Source organism: Balaenoptera ricei, chromosome 1 (genome assembly GCF_028023285.1).
Source record: "Balaenoptera ricei isolate mBalRic1 chromosome 1, mBalRic1.hap2, whole genome shotgun sequence".
NCBI lineage: Eukaryota > Metazoa > Chordata > Mammalia > Artiodactyla > Balaenopteridae > Balaenoptera > Balaenoptera ricei.
Genome location: NC_082639.1, coordinates 107,665,081 through 107,678,718, shown reverse-complemented (window position 1 = coordinate 107,678,718; position 13,638 = coordinate 107,665,081). Strand labels below are relative to the sequence as shown.

At 38.2% G+C, this 13,638-nt stretch overlaps 1 protein-coding gene across 2 annotated transcripts in view; it reads left to right on the top strand.

Moving 5' to 3' along the window:
• The window catches only part of RNF115 (ring finger protein 115), a 59,345-nt gene that overhangs the window by 1,225 nt on the left and 44,482 nt on the right, over positions 1-13,638 (top strand). The window lies entirely within an intron of this gene.

Below are 13,638 nucleotides of genomic sequence, written 5' to 3'. Positions count from 1 at the left end.
TGTAAAATTGGTTTTCACCACTATCTGCCAGCCTGTGTTAGCCCCTAGAGAGGTAGCGCTATGGCTGTGACAAAAAGTGCTTCTGCAGCATCCTAGCCAGCTACAGCACCCCGATCGCACAGGCTGCTTGGGGTTGGGTTATAGCTACCACAGGGAGACCCACCAGGGTGAATGTTAATCCTACCTTTGGCCAACCATTTTTAGAACTAGTTATGGTTGTTCTTTTCCTTAGAAGTATCTGTGTTCAGCCTTAAGACAGGGTGCCTGTCTAACAACTTCCCTCAGTGTTTATAGTGGCTCATACAATCTGTAAGAAAGCCTACTAAAGTGTGTCTGTATGTCTTATTTCTTGGAAACACAAACGGAATCCAGTGAAAAGTGCCTACAAGTTATTTTAACCTTTTCCACCCAGAGGTTGTGCTTTTTCAGGCTTTTGCAGCATTTTCTTTTCTTCTCTCTTTGCCCGACCCCCAACTTCAGAGTTGCAGTGTCATCTACATGCTGTTTTAGTTTTGCTTGCTGATTTGGTGTGTTTGTGTCTGTGTGCTTTTTGCCATACTTCAGTGCTGAGAAGAGCAGGTGCCTTGTTTTTTTGTCAGCGGACATCAGAGCCTCCAGAATGCTCCCTTACCACAGAGAAGGAGTCTGGAATTCAGCCAGTATGTGTGTGACCAGTGACATGTTGAATGTGATGTCCTATTGAACAATGTGGCCTCAGCTCTTCTGATCTTTAAGTTGCTGTTCACTGTTTGCCTTTAGTAGTGAGAAAACAGTCTAACTTTTCCACAACTTTTTATGTCTTTTCTTCTTACCATCTCAAGTCCTCACTTCAAAGTGCTCTTGAAAAGGGATCATTGACAGACTTTTTTTAGGTGTTTTTCTAAGCCTTAGTTTGATACATGGAGGGAAAGTTGTTGATCTTTTTAGACTGATTTGTTATCCGTCATGCCTGATTTGTAAATTGAGGCCTAACACAATTAAGTGTAACTGAATACTTCCTGCAGACATACAAGGTTCTCTCAGCTGAATGTCCTGGAGGTGATACTGAGGAGTATGTGGTTCCTGCCCTTAAGCACCTCACAGTTTTGTTGGAAAAAGTAACAACTAAGGTGAATGAGGATGGATAATAATGTGCTTTAGAATTCAGAGATGGGGAGACATGGTAGCATTAGTGATGTGAGGTTGGGGAAGAAGTGACAGATGAGGTGGGATTTAAATTGAGTTTTGAAGGATAGGTAGAGTTCAGACTGAGGGGACAGCATAGACTGAGGTAGAAAAGGAAGAGTGAGTTGAGAAAGAAGGGAGAAACATTTAGTAAATCATTGTTGCTATGCATTTTTAGGAAAGGTGCAGTGAGGTCAGGAATATAGTTTTGATTTGTGGATGAGCCAGTGAGTTTCATGTTTCATGGCCATTTCTGTATCCTTAACCCTAGACTGTCATCTTGAAAATGTTGATTGTAAGAATGACCAGGTTAGTAAGTGGCTGATTCAGTACAAATCAGTCTCTGCTACTGAAAAACCAATTCAGCACTGGTTAATCAGTAATATGATTATCATATATATTGGACAACATTGAAGTTCTTTAAAAATATTTTTTTATATAAACTTGAGATTCCCTCACTGTAAGTACTCAGCATTCATTAGGCATGCATTGTTTCTTGAACTGGATCAATGTTGTGGGAAACCTGAATGTCTTTCTGCAGATAGCCAGAATAAAGTTTTTGTCTGGGGTTAATTTACATCTCAAGAGGGTACTTTGGTGGTAGTTGGATCACAAGATCCATTACCCAGGAGTGTTGCTGTCTCTGGACACCAGAGGCTGGTATTGAGTTTTACATTAGCCTTTAGTGAGCTATTGCTAGGGAGGTTCCTTCACCCAGTCAGTGGGAGGAACTGCTTCAGAGCCATCTCATCTCTTGCCAATTTATTCACCACATAAAGTCATAATTTTGTTCAGTGGGACTAGGTTGCAAGGTTTTACAACTCTTTATTTCTTCTCCCGTCTCCAATCTTTAGGTTATAGCACTTCATGATACATTTGGAAGTGTACAGGCAATAGCAATAGCTTGCTCAATGTTCATCCCTGAAACTACCCTTAGGTTTTTGGTGTTTTTCTTGTCAGTCCTGCTACTCTGAAAGATTCACAGGCCCAGCTAACTTTAATGGCTGTATTAAAAGTTTTTTTTTTTTTTTTTTTGGTTATAACTTCTGAGAGAGAGATTGGAGTGTGTCTAATGCTATGTAGGTTAAGCCACATTTGTTTGAATTAATTTAATTTGATGAAATAACCTCCTTACTCCTAATCCTGATCTATCCATCTCAGCTTTGTGTGTTTTTGATTTGGATCCTCCCAGATAAGAAGACAAAAGTTTCTTCTAGAAAGAAGATATTAAGAAATGAGGGGGAAATCATGAAGGGAATTTTAGAATGAAAATATATTCAGTGGTATTGTTATCATTAGGTGTCTAAAAAGTCTTTATTCTAGAAGTGAATAATTTAGGAATTTATTTTTTTATTAACAGTGTTTTCCTATTTACAGTGGAAATGGTTTTAGTAAAATTTAGTGAATATTAAACTTTAAAATAAGAGATTTTGATTATATGGTCTGAAGCCCTAGTGTTTCGAGTTTATATATATAACTGGGTAAAATGGCATTGTATATTTTTTGGTCATCAGATGATAGAAGAAATACTTAAGTAACTTAAAGTTATTTTCAAAATACAGCAGAAGCTTCTACCTCACCTGACTATCCCATTGAGAGACACTGTGAGGCCAAGACTGATGGAGTTAACTGTGTGACACTGAGGGATGACTGGGTAGTGCCACAGAGGGCTGTGTCATGGAATGTAAAGGTGTCATTCCATCTCCATACTACCTTAAAATCAAGGTCAGGGAATATTACTTTATGAGATTAAATCCTGTAGCATCATTAAACAGGTGAGATAAATCATATGCAGAGTAAACTACTTTTGGTATTGATGAAACTAGGGTGATTCTTAAGTGTTTTATGGAGATTAGAGTATCCAAAGCCAGAGAAGAGACCAGTGTGATCAAGGACTGCAAGTGTATTGCTCACCTCTGAGGCTTTGTCTGAAGGAAGTAGCTGGCTTCTCTCCCTCTCACATCTCCTTATTATATCGCCTTTGATCTAATAAAATGTCATCCTTATCAATAAGTAATATTGGTTTGGTTCTTTACCAAGTGCTATACAAGTCATTGTCATTGTGCTGTACTTGTAATGACTCTAATACAGGAAAACTTTCTAATCACCCCATAAGAGTAGGTAAAAACTAGACTCCCTAAAGACTTTGTGATTCTTAAAACTCTAAGCTCACTGACCTTGCTTTTTAAGGTTGCGTGATTCTTAGAAAGATCCTAGAACGGTGTCTAAGTAATGTTAGTAGTTTTTTTGAGCTGCGGGAAGGAATTAGTGATTTGAGCTGGGTTTTAGAGGTTTTAATAATTAGATTTCTTTTTTAAAAATTTATTTATTTATTTATTTATTTTTGGCTGCGTTGGGTCTTCATTGCTGCGCACAGGCTTTCTCTAGTTGTGGTGAGCGAGGGCTACTCTTCATTGCGGTGCGTGGGCTTCTCATTGCAGTGGCTTCTCTTGTTGCAGAGCACAGGCTCTAGGGCGCACGGGCTTCAGTAGTTGTGGTACGCAGGCTCAGTAGTTGTGGCTCACAGGCTCTAGAGCGCAGGCTCAGTAGTTGTGGCGCGTGGGCTTAGTTTCTCCATGGCATGTGGGATCTTCCTGGGCCAGGGCTTGAACTCATGTCCCCTGCATTGGCAGGGGGATTCTTAACCGCTGCGCCACCAGGGAAGTCCTAATAATTAGATTTCTTAAATTCTGCTATTGGTGACTTCAGTTAAAAAGTCTGCTTGATTATCTAGCATCTTTCTGGTGCTATATAGCAATTGCTTATTAAAAGTCTCTTGAACGATATGATGACCCCGTAGTTATATTTAAAAAGTAGTGGTGTTAGTGGTATGAGATCTTTATCTAAAAAGCTTCAGTGGAAGAAAATGCAGGTGCTACCATGTGAAGTTTGAACATACAGTGTCAGTAAGTATATTCCCTGCCAAGATCTAGAAATAAGAAATAGGTATTCTTATGGGTAGAATGCTAGTTCTGGTCTTGGAATTCTACTGATAAATAGACATGTATATCTTGGGTAAATCTGTGGGATTTTTTTCAGTATGAGGAAGAACAAGAATCTTTAAACTCACTGCAGATGAAATTCCTTATATTTTTGGGGGAAGTACCAGCTGATTGCTAACACTTTGTGTTTCTTTATGTTTACTTGGCTTTTTATGACCTTCGCTTACGTCCAGGGAGAGGATGCTGAGGTCTCTCAGACGGCCATCTTATTAGAAGAAGGAAAAAAAAAGTGGATTTTTTTTTTTTTAACATCTTTATTGGAGTATAATTGCTTTACAGTGGTGTGTTAGTTTCTGCTTCATTGGATTGTTTCTTATTCTCTGTAGTCAAATTAGAAGGGGTCTGAGAATAAGAAGCCTGTGGATGCTGACTTATTTTTATGTCTCCACAGCTTAATGTTGATCAATAAAGGAGATAATGTAGAGTAGTGGCTCTCAACTGGGGGCAGTTTTGCGTTTTAGGAGGAAATTTGGCAACATCTGTAGACGTTTTCTACAACTGGGTTGTTGTCACTAATGGGGGAAGAGGAGGGTTGTTTCTGCCATCTAGTGGATAGAAGCCAAGGATGCTGCTAAACATGCTTCAATGGACAGGACAGCCCCCCATAACGCAGAATTATCGGGCCCAAAATGTCAAGAGCACTGAGGTTCAGGAGCCCTGGGTGTAGAAGGATAAAGGGATAGTCATTGGCTTCTTGTGTCAGTCGTGCTTAAGGTTTTGTCCTGGGTTAGTTTTGATTTCTAATTTTGGGATCCTGTTGAGAATTTTCAGGAAGATAATTGAGACCATATAATTTTAGCCAAAGCCCTGATGGTTGGGATTGTTTAGAACAGTAGTTAAGTGGCTGCTATTCCATTATAGCAGTATCTCTTGGGGTCACTTTCTTTCCTTGTGGTTACTGAGACCAGAGGAATTGGATCACTCCTCTCAAGTTACACACTGTAGGGCAACTTTTAAAAGAAAAGTATCCAAATTTTTTGTCAGTTGGGAATTAATTGAGGTGGTAACACCACATGTAACTTAGTAAGACATCTGGAAATTCCAGTTTGAAAACAAAGCAAAAAGCAGACAAGTCTAAATTAGTTTTTCTATAGCTCATCTTAGCATTAATCAAGTTTTACTTTCTGTGTTTCTCTTACAGTTCTTGAAAGTTTTCCTGAGCTTAGGAGATTTTGTGCTTAAACGTTGTTTCTTCAAACTCTTGGTCGAGTGGGTGAATTAGAGTTATCAATTCTTGTTCTAATACTAATTCTTCAAAGGGCTGGAGTTGAGTCATCTGACCCTCTCAGTTTACCTTAGTATATCCCACCATAAAATACTACTGTGGTGTGCCTATTGAAAGCTTGAGTGGGTATTCAGAGAAATGGAGCTATGTAATTTTTGATTGAAAGGTTGTGTAGGAGTGAGCAGTCCTTATTTGTAGAGAAATAAGGCCTTTACCATAGGAGACACATTTTAGGTAGTTCTTATAGTTTCACATAAAGAAGTTTAGGTTAGGTTCTGAAAGATTTTTTTTTTTAATCTTTTAAGTTCAATTGTTAGCAGTTCAAAGTTCCTTAGAAGTCTCCAGATGCATATATAACAAATAGAAGTGGTGATTTTAAATTGGGCACACTTTTCTTGTATGTTAAATAGATTGCCCAGCTTCTTTTCCCAAAATAGGCCAGTTAGTTTTGTTTTCCTTGAAGAGCTGTTAAAGTAGATAATCTCTCTCCTTGATGATTTCAACAGTGTCACAAGGAAGTTCTTAGTAGGCAAGGTATCCTATATTCACCTCCTTGCCACTCACTTTCATGTTGTGCAGATTTGAATAGACTTAAACCTAGAGGACCATCTTCTAATAAAGGTTTTATTGTGTTTACTTTTCAGCATGCTTAGAATTTACATTCTCAGAAGAAAGAAAAAATCCCGTAGTTATATGTCCTTTCCTGTCTTTTTCTGGATTGACTAAAACCTATAGGTATCCTACAGTGATGCTGATCTTCTAGCCCGGTAGTTCTCATACCTGTCAGACCCAGTGCCCTCTTTTTATAATAAACATTTTGGAATACTGCCTTTAATGAAATGAAATTCTTAGGTAATACAACTTCCTTACACATACATTTAAAAAATTCTCTAGATGTAAGATAAAGGATAAATAAAAAGAAAGTAGCTCATGACAAAATAATATGCATTTCAATGTGTAAATACTCAGAAGTCCATAATAAGAAGATATATATAATGTAGTAGATATTGGCACCAAACACAGACATAACAGCTACCCAAGGAGATTAGCTATAAGGGAATAGCATGAGTGGTAAGCCACCAGAATGGTGAACAATTCTTGGTAAAGGTACAAATAAAGTATAATTTTCTCTTGTTTTATTCAATAGTTGTTTTTCTGGACATACAGTGCATGGTGTTCATATATATAGAAAGCCTTGGTGTTTATATATAGAAAGACTTGGTGTTTATATATAGAATGGAGTTAGGGTCTAGGCTTTGGTAATTACAAAGATATTTTTTATCTACTTAACTATCCACAGGAAGTTTAAGAATAGAGACATTTCTTTGTCCTGGAGTTTCTTATTCTTATGGACTCTGCCCATTAAATTAAGTAGCATTTCTTAATTGCTTTGACAACAAAAACACTTCAGTGGATGTCCAAAATGTCCCACAGATGATTGTATTATCCTCGTTGAGAATGACTGCTAGTCACAGGAAAACATTTTCCCGTTTTATCACTCTTCTTTTCTCTTGCTTATTATTCACTACTTTAGTGTAGTACTTTTAACATATTACAAGATTCAGTCTTTGTCATTTAGACTTGATTTACTTTTCCTTTAGACAATTTCTCCTATATGCCTTTAAATTTCTCATTTCCTCACCACTCTTGTCATCATTTTTGACTAACTTGTTGAATGGAACTTAGCTGCTTCTAGTGAATCTTCTGTAATTTAAGTGGTAGTGAGAGGTACTTTATTCTCAAATGAACTTATGAAGCTGTTGATTCCCTGATTTTATTTTATAGTGCCAGTTATTAGGTGCTGATCTTGTAATACAGTCACTGCTGAATGGTTAGAGGCATTAGTGTTCCTAGTTAAGACAAGTTAGGTTGAGGAATGGAAATTTTGTACCTTAAGCCTGTTGGTTTGAAAAAACATTACTGTTATTTTGATTGTTGACGTAGTGTGAAAACTATAATGGTACGTTTACTTCTTGTTTAATAACATGTAAAAGGCAAATTCAGCATATTAGCTTTCACTGCTCTTCTTAATTTGCATGTTTTAGATTAAAAAGTGTTTGGAAGTAATATGAACAAGTGAGAATAAGGAAAATATTTAATTCCCAAAATTTTTCAACTTTGTTTTCCTAATCACTAAAATTATTGGTTTATTATTCTGTGCCAAGTGTAGGTGCTGATTCAGTTAGGGAGTCCTGTTTTAATAATATACTAGCATTCTGGTTCTTTGTTTTTGAAATGCAAAATTTTATTTGAGCCAAATTGAGGATTATAACCCTGGAACAGACTCTCAGAAAGCTCTGAGAACTGTTCCCTACTAGCATTCTGTTTTAACATACAATCAGTATTAGATGAGCAGATTCAGAGTTCCCAAGGTTTTTAATAAGGTCAGCAGTGTAACATACGTCTTTCTCATCGTGCAACACACGTGTTGTAAAAGGGTTCCAGAAGTATGTCTATTTCTATTCCTGAGTGTGAATTATTTCTCTGAACTCAAATCTTTAGTGATTGTTTCCCTGGCTGTTAATCAGGAAGAAAACCAGTTTACAAAAACAAACAAAAAAACCCACCATTAGGCCACAGTTTTTTAGTGTTATACAAAGATACCTATACAGTTTAAATATTGTTTGGAGAGCTGTGATTCAGTTCCAGGCCAATAGAACTGCCTTTATTTATGGTCTCACTCCCTAAGAATAGTAACATTCACAACCATCATCATTTTGTTCCTTCATTCCAGGCCGTGACCGAACATTGACATTATCAGGGACTCCAAATAGGAATGTATAATCAACCAACCTTCTTTAGTTCATTGTGTAACAAGGCAGAAAATCAGGTCACGAGACAAAGCGTTACTTGATATGAGCTTGATCAGATGGACAAGAAGCCAGATTTTCTAAGAAAAAAAAAAAGACTAAACTATAAGAATTATCAGAGAAAAAGTTAACACAATATAGCCAGAAAAGATTTAGTTACAGTGTTCTTTGATTGCTTACACTAAAGGCAGCAAAACGGAGAACAACTCAGGGGCATAGATATAAAATGGTAAATGATACTAAAAGTTTGCTCTTAGTTCTGTCGTGTACCATCATAGTTTGGAGGAAAATTTTGTCTTACGTTCAGTTTAGGTTGATAGAATCTTCTTACATAAGCTGACAACATTCATTCAGCAAATATATTCTAAGCTCAAATTCCAGGCATTGTGCAGAAAGAAAAGCATGCTTGGTGGGGAAAGAAAAATAACCTGGGATTAAAAGTCACTGAAATCATGTACAAAGTCTATGTTGTAATAATAAAATCACACTTAGGGAAGTAAAGGCACATAAAACAAACTTGTGTGAATATCCTAATCTTAAGTACTTATCCTCAAAAGAAGAATTGAATGAGTGAGACTTCTTGTTTTCCTGAAGGAGAGTTAGGGGAGACAAGTAAATGAGGACAGCATTTGTGTTCTAGTTTTACAGATGGAGAAACAGGTCTTCCCAAAGACCATGAACTGGTGGAACTGGGAATAGAACTCAGAAATTCTGTTACTGACCTGGGTTCTTGGACTCTTTAATCAATAGAAATTGATAAGAGGCCAGACGAGAAACTCAGGCAAGGCTTTATTGGGACTCCAGCATGAGGGAGGGAAAATAAGAAAACAGGTGACCTTGCTCGCGTTCTGAGGCGGGGCCGAGCTGATTCCTTAAATGAGGTGAGGGTAGGGGTGGGTTGGTCTGCCCGCGGGTGGTGCCGAGTGTAGGGATCATGTGCTTTTTGTTCCCGACACCTCCAAAAAGTCAGTTGGTTTGTGGCCTTTTTGTATCTTACTGTTCATAATTGCCCCAACTGTGCCTCTGTGCAGTTATTTTTAGTTCCTTAGTTTGTCCAGGTGCAAGCACTCCAGTAAGGGGTTCCAGGTCCCAGGTCCCAGTCTATCTCAGTTCTGTTATCTTTGTTTTGGGGCTCAGTTGATGCTTTTGAAAAGGGAGGAAGTGTAACCTGGCTTGTAAAGGGATAATCATAGGGGATTATGGAAAAAGTCTCTAGAAAAAAGTAGTGTCTTTGATGTTAGAGATGTGAGTTGGCATGAAATTCATGGTGTGGTGGGTTCTAGCCTAGGTAGGAAGTGTGATCTGTTTCAAACAGTGTGTGTTCCTAATCCTTCTAGTTAGGAGTTTCTGAACAGTTTTGCCTTGTGATACTCAAAGAGAATATGAACAATAGAACATGACTGACTTAATATTGTGATCTTAGATTTTGACTCTTATCAAATGACACACAAATTAAGCTTCTCTTTTAGATAAAATAAAAAAAATAGACTTTGATTGTGACTGTATAGAAAAGCAAAGCTGTGGAATTAAGAAGTAAATAGTAAGCCTTTATATTTCATATTCTGAATAAACACTGGATGTAAATTTGCATAAAGTTCAAGGGTATGTAAATTTCACAGGATTGGACTTCATATAAATAAGTCCTGGCTTATAGGTCATTGGTCTACCAAGACCTCACATTTTGTGATAATTGATCCCTTGAAATATAAGAAGGGAAAGAAAATAATGCATTAAAACCACCCTTTCCCTTTCTCTCTTGTATTCCAAGTGCTTTGTGTCCTCCAGTAGTGTTCTTCTAAGTGGGTAAGCATCAGGGCTAAGCTGTACTTAGGGAGTTGTCCCTGATTCAGACTATTAATGGTGAAAGATATTTCTGCTTGTGGATATTTTTAGGTGAAATAGACAGTGGAACATCTGAAGTAGTTCATTCAGGTGTACCTGCTACCGAGTGTCCTCATGTAAGTTGTATATAGTAAACAGTCAGACCCTAGAGGAAAGCAGCTTAGTTTAGTGGAAACAACTAGGTTCCTGTTTCCAGAGATTCTGGGTAAGTAACTTAGGGTTGTTATACTTCTCTTTTACAGATAGGATGATAGAAATGACCTAATGAAATTTTTTGATAAGACTTAGTGACTGTGGGGACTACATACATTGGCAATATTTGGGGGGAGGGGTTGGTGTGAAGATTTGATATATTCATATTTAAGCAGAGGAGAGATATCCATAGTGCCAGACATATAAGGGGCCCTTAATTCACTCTTATCCTTGGTTTTTCCCTCCCCCCAAACCTATATTATGCTTAAAATTTAAAACTGTTACCTCAACAGATGAATGGGTAAAGAAGATGTGGCACATATATACAATGGAATATCACTCAGCCATAAAAAGAAATGAAATTGAGTTATTTGTAGTGAGGTGGATGGACCTAGAGACTGTCATACAGAGTGAAGTAAGTCAGAAAGAGAAAAACAAATACCATGTGCTAACGCATATGTATGGAATCTAAAAAAAAAAAAGGTTCTGAAGAACCTAGGGGCAGGACAGGAATAAAGATGCAGACGTAGAGAATGGACTTGAGGACACGGGGAGGGGGAAGGGTAAGCTGGGATGAAGTGAGAGAGTGACATGGACATATATACACTACCAAATGTAAAATAGATAGCTAGTGGGAAGCAGCCGCATAGCACAGGGAGATCAGCTGGGTGCTTTGTGTCCACCTAGAGGGGTGGAATAGGGAGGTTGGGAGGGAGACGCAAGAGGGAGGAGATATGGGGATATATGTATATGTATAGCTGATTCACTTTGTTATACAGCAGAAACTAACACACCGTTGTAAAGCAATTATACTCCAATAAAGATGTTAAAAAAACAAACAAACATAACTCTGTTATATGAATGTATGAGGATGATACTAAGGCCAAGGCCTGGGTGTGGGAGGAGTGTAGAGTCAGAGAGAGACTGTGTTTGGTTCTTGTTTGATCTTCTTACAAATTCTCCTTAATTCATGGATGTTCACCCAAATTGAAGTTAATAGTACCTCTGAAGAAAAACTAGGAAAAATTGAAATGCCAAGTTAGCCATCTTTAGAAGTGATCCAAGAGATAAATACTTAAAATCCAATCTTAAAATCCAGTCCAGTCTGGTTGTAATCTCATTGTAGGGCAGGACTAAATTGTGATTGTAAGTAAGAAAATACAGCCAAGTAATTGTGTTATATATTCTAACAGGAGAAAGAATTTGTCTATTAGAAGAGGGTGTGGGAATTGTGGGTCAGCAGTGAAAGAATAGAAAAGGAGGAGTCAGAGGCAAACATATGCTGTGTTCTTCCTGCCCAGAGGGAGAGGAAACCCAGATCATTGATTTTTGAGGATGTGGTTTATGTTCATAGTGGGAATGGATATATTAGGCTATACTAGCATGATGACAGAAGCTATATATCCAGTTGCCTAGTGCTCTGGTTCTCTGCTTATTTAGCAGGTGATTATAATCTGGAATAACTATAATAGCTATATTTATTAAATGTCTACAATCTAATGTGGCAGTCACTGAGTTAAGTATTTTGCAAACATCTTGAACTTTACAGTTTAAGTTTGAAGCAAGCATCTCCATTTTACAGATGAGGAAATTGAGTCTCAGAAGTGTAATGTGACTCTCCCAAGACTTCATATCTAATAAATAGAGACCTGAGATTAGAATTCAGGTCTCTGATTCCAAAAATCTTTCCTCTATGCGTATGCCTCTTTCCTCTATTTAGGTGGATTTATTTATTGAGGAAGACTGTGCTGAATTGTAAAAGTAAATGGGCCACTTGATAACTCTTTTTCATTGAAATTAAATGGACATTCTGAGATGGCCTCTGAATTTGGTTTTATGTGAATCTTCCTCTAAGAGACAGATCTTCTCTAGGTGCTAAATTAGATTTCTGAGCTTGTAAGATTGAAGGTTTCAGACCCTGGATTGTATGTTCATCAAGGTACTGCTCCCCTGTAAGGGAAGGAGGGGGCTGAAAGGCTGCTGAACCTCCCAAGGCCTCATTTGGCCTTGACATAAACATTTCCTCAGCAAATTATAGTTCCTGTTCCCTTCTCTAAAAGAGTAGTTATTTTCAATCAATGAAGTGTAATGAAAAGAATATGGAGTTTTGAATTCAAGAAAGACCAAGATTCAAAGCTCTTCGTCATCCTTTGGGCAATTTTCTGGTTTTCTGTTACTGCCTAAAAAATCACCCCAAAATTTAGTGGCTTAAAACAGTATTATCTTTCATGTTCCTCTGGATTTACAGAGTGCAGCTGGTCAGTTCTCACTTGAGATCTTTCATGCATTTGTAGTCATACAGAACCTGGAGAGGGAGCCATCTGAAGGCTCTGTTGGGATGGACCTTCAAGATAGTTTTTCCCTTTTACAATCCAGTCCTTCTCTGATGTCTGAGTGCTCCTGTACGTGGCCTCTCTGTCCAACAGAGTAGCCCAGACTTTTGTGGCTGCTCAGGGCTTTAAGAGTCAGGAAGCAGGAACTGTTAGGCAGTTAAGAGCATTGTCTGGAATTGACTCAGTATTCTACAGGTAAAGAAGTCACAGGGCCCTCCAGATTCAAAGAGGGTGGAGTGGAGGGTTACATTGCAGAACAGCATGTGGGTTGGGAGATTTTGTTGGGGCCATCTTTGGAAAATCAGATCTGCCACAGACAACTTATTTCTTTCTTACTTACAACTTCATGTTCTTATTTGTGAAGTAGAAATAACGGTATTTTCCTCACAGAGTGGTTAACAGGAATAGCACAATGTAAAGCACATAGGTGTTTCATAAATCTAAGTACCCTTTCCCTTTAATTCTCTAACATAATAGATTATTTCTAATCTACTTTTACTGTACACAGTTTAGTACATAGTTTGGTTAACACTTTCTTGACCTATGTTTCTCAGACTGATGTAACTTAAAACAAAAAAAACTTTTTCATGGAAAATTTCTAACATATTAAAAGTAGAGAGAGGGACTTCCCTGGTGGCAGTGGTTAAGAATCCGCCTGCCAGTGAAGGGGACACGGGTTCAAGCCCTGGTCCGGGAAGTTCCCACATGCCACGGAGCAACGAAGCCCATGTGCCACAACTACTGAGCCTGTGCTCTAGAGCCCGCGAGCCACAACTACTGAGCCCTCATGCCACAACTGCTGAAGCCCACGCGCCTAGAGCCCAGGCTCCGCAACAAGAGAAGCCACCACAATGAGAAGCCTGCGCATCACAATGAAGAGTAGCCCCCGCTCCCTGCAACTAGAGAAAGCCCGTGCGCAGCAATGAAGGCCCAACGCAGCCAAAAATAAGTAAATAAATAAACTTATTTTTAAAAAAAGTAGAATAGTAGAAGAAACCCACATGTACCCAGGTTCAGTAATTATCAACTCATGGCCAATATTCATTCACCTCCACCCTTACACAACATCC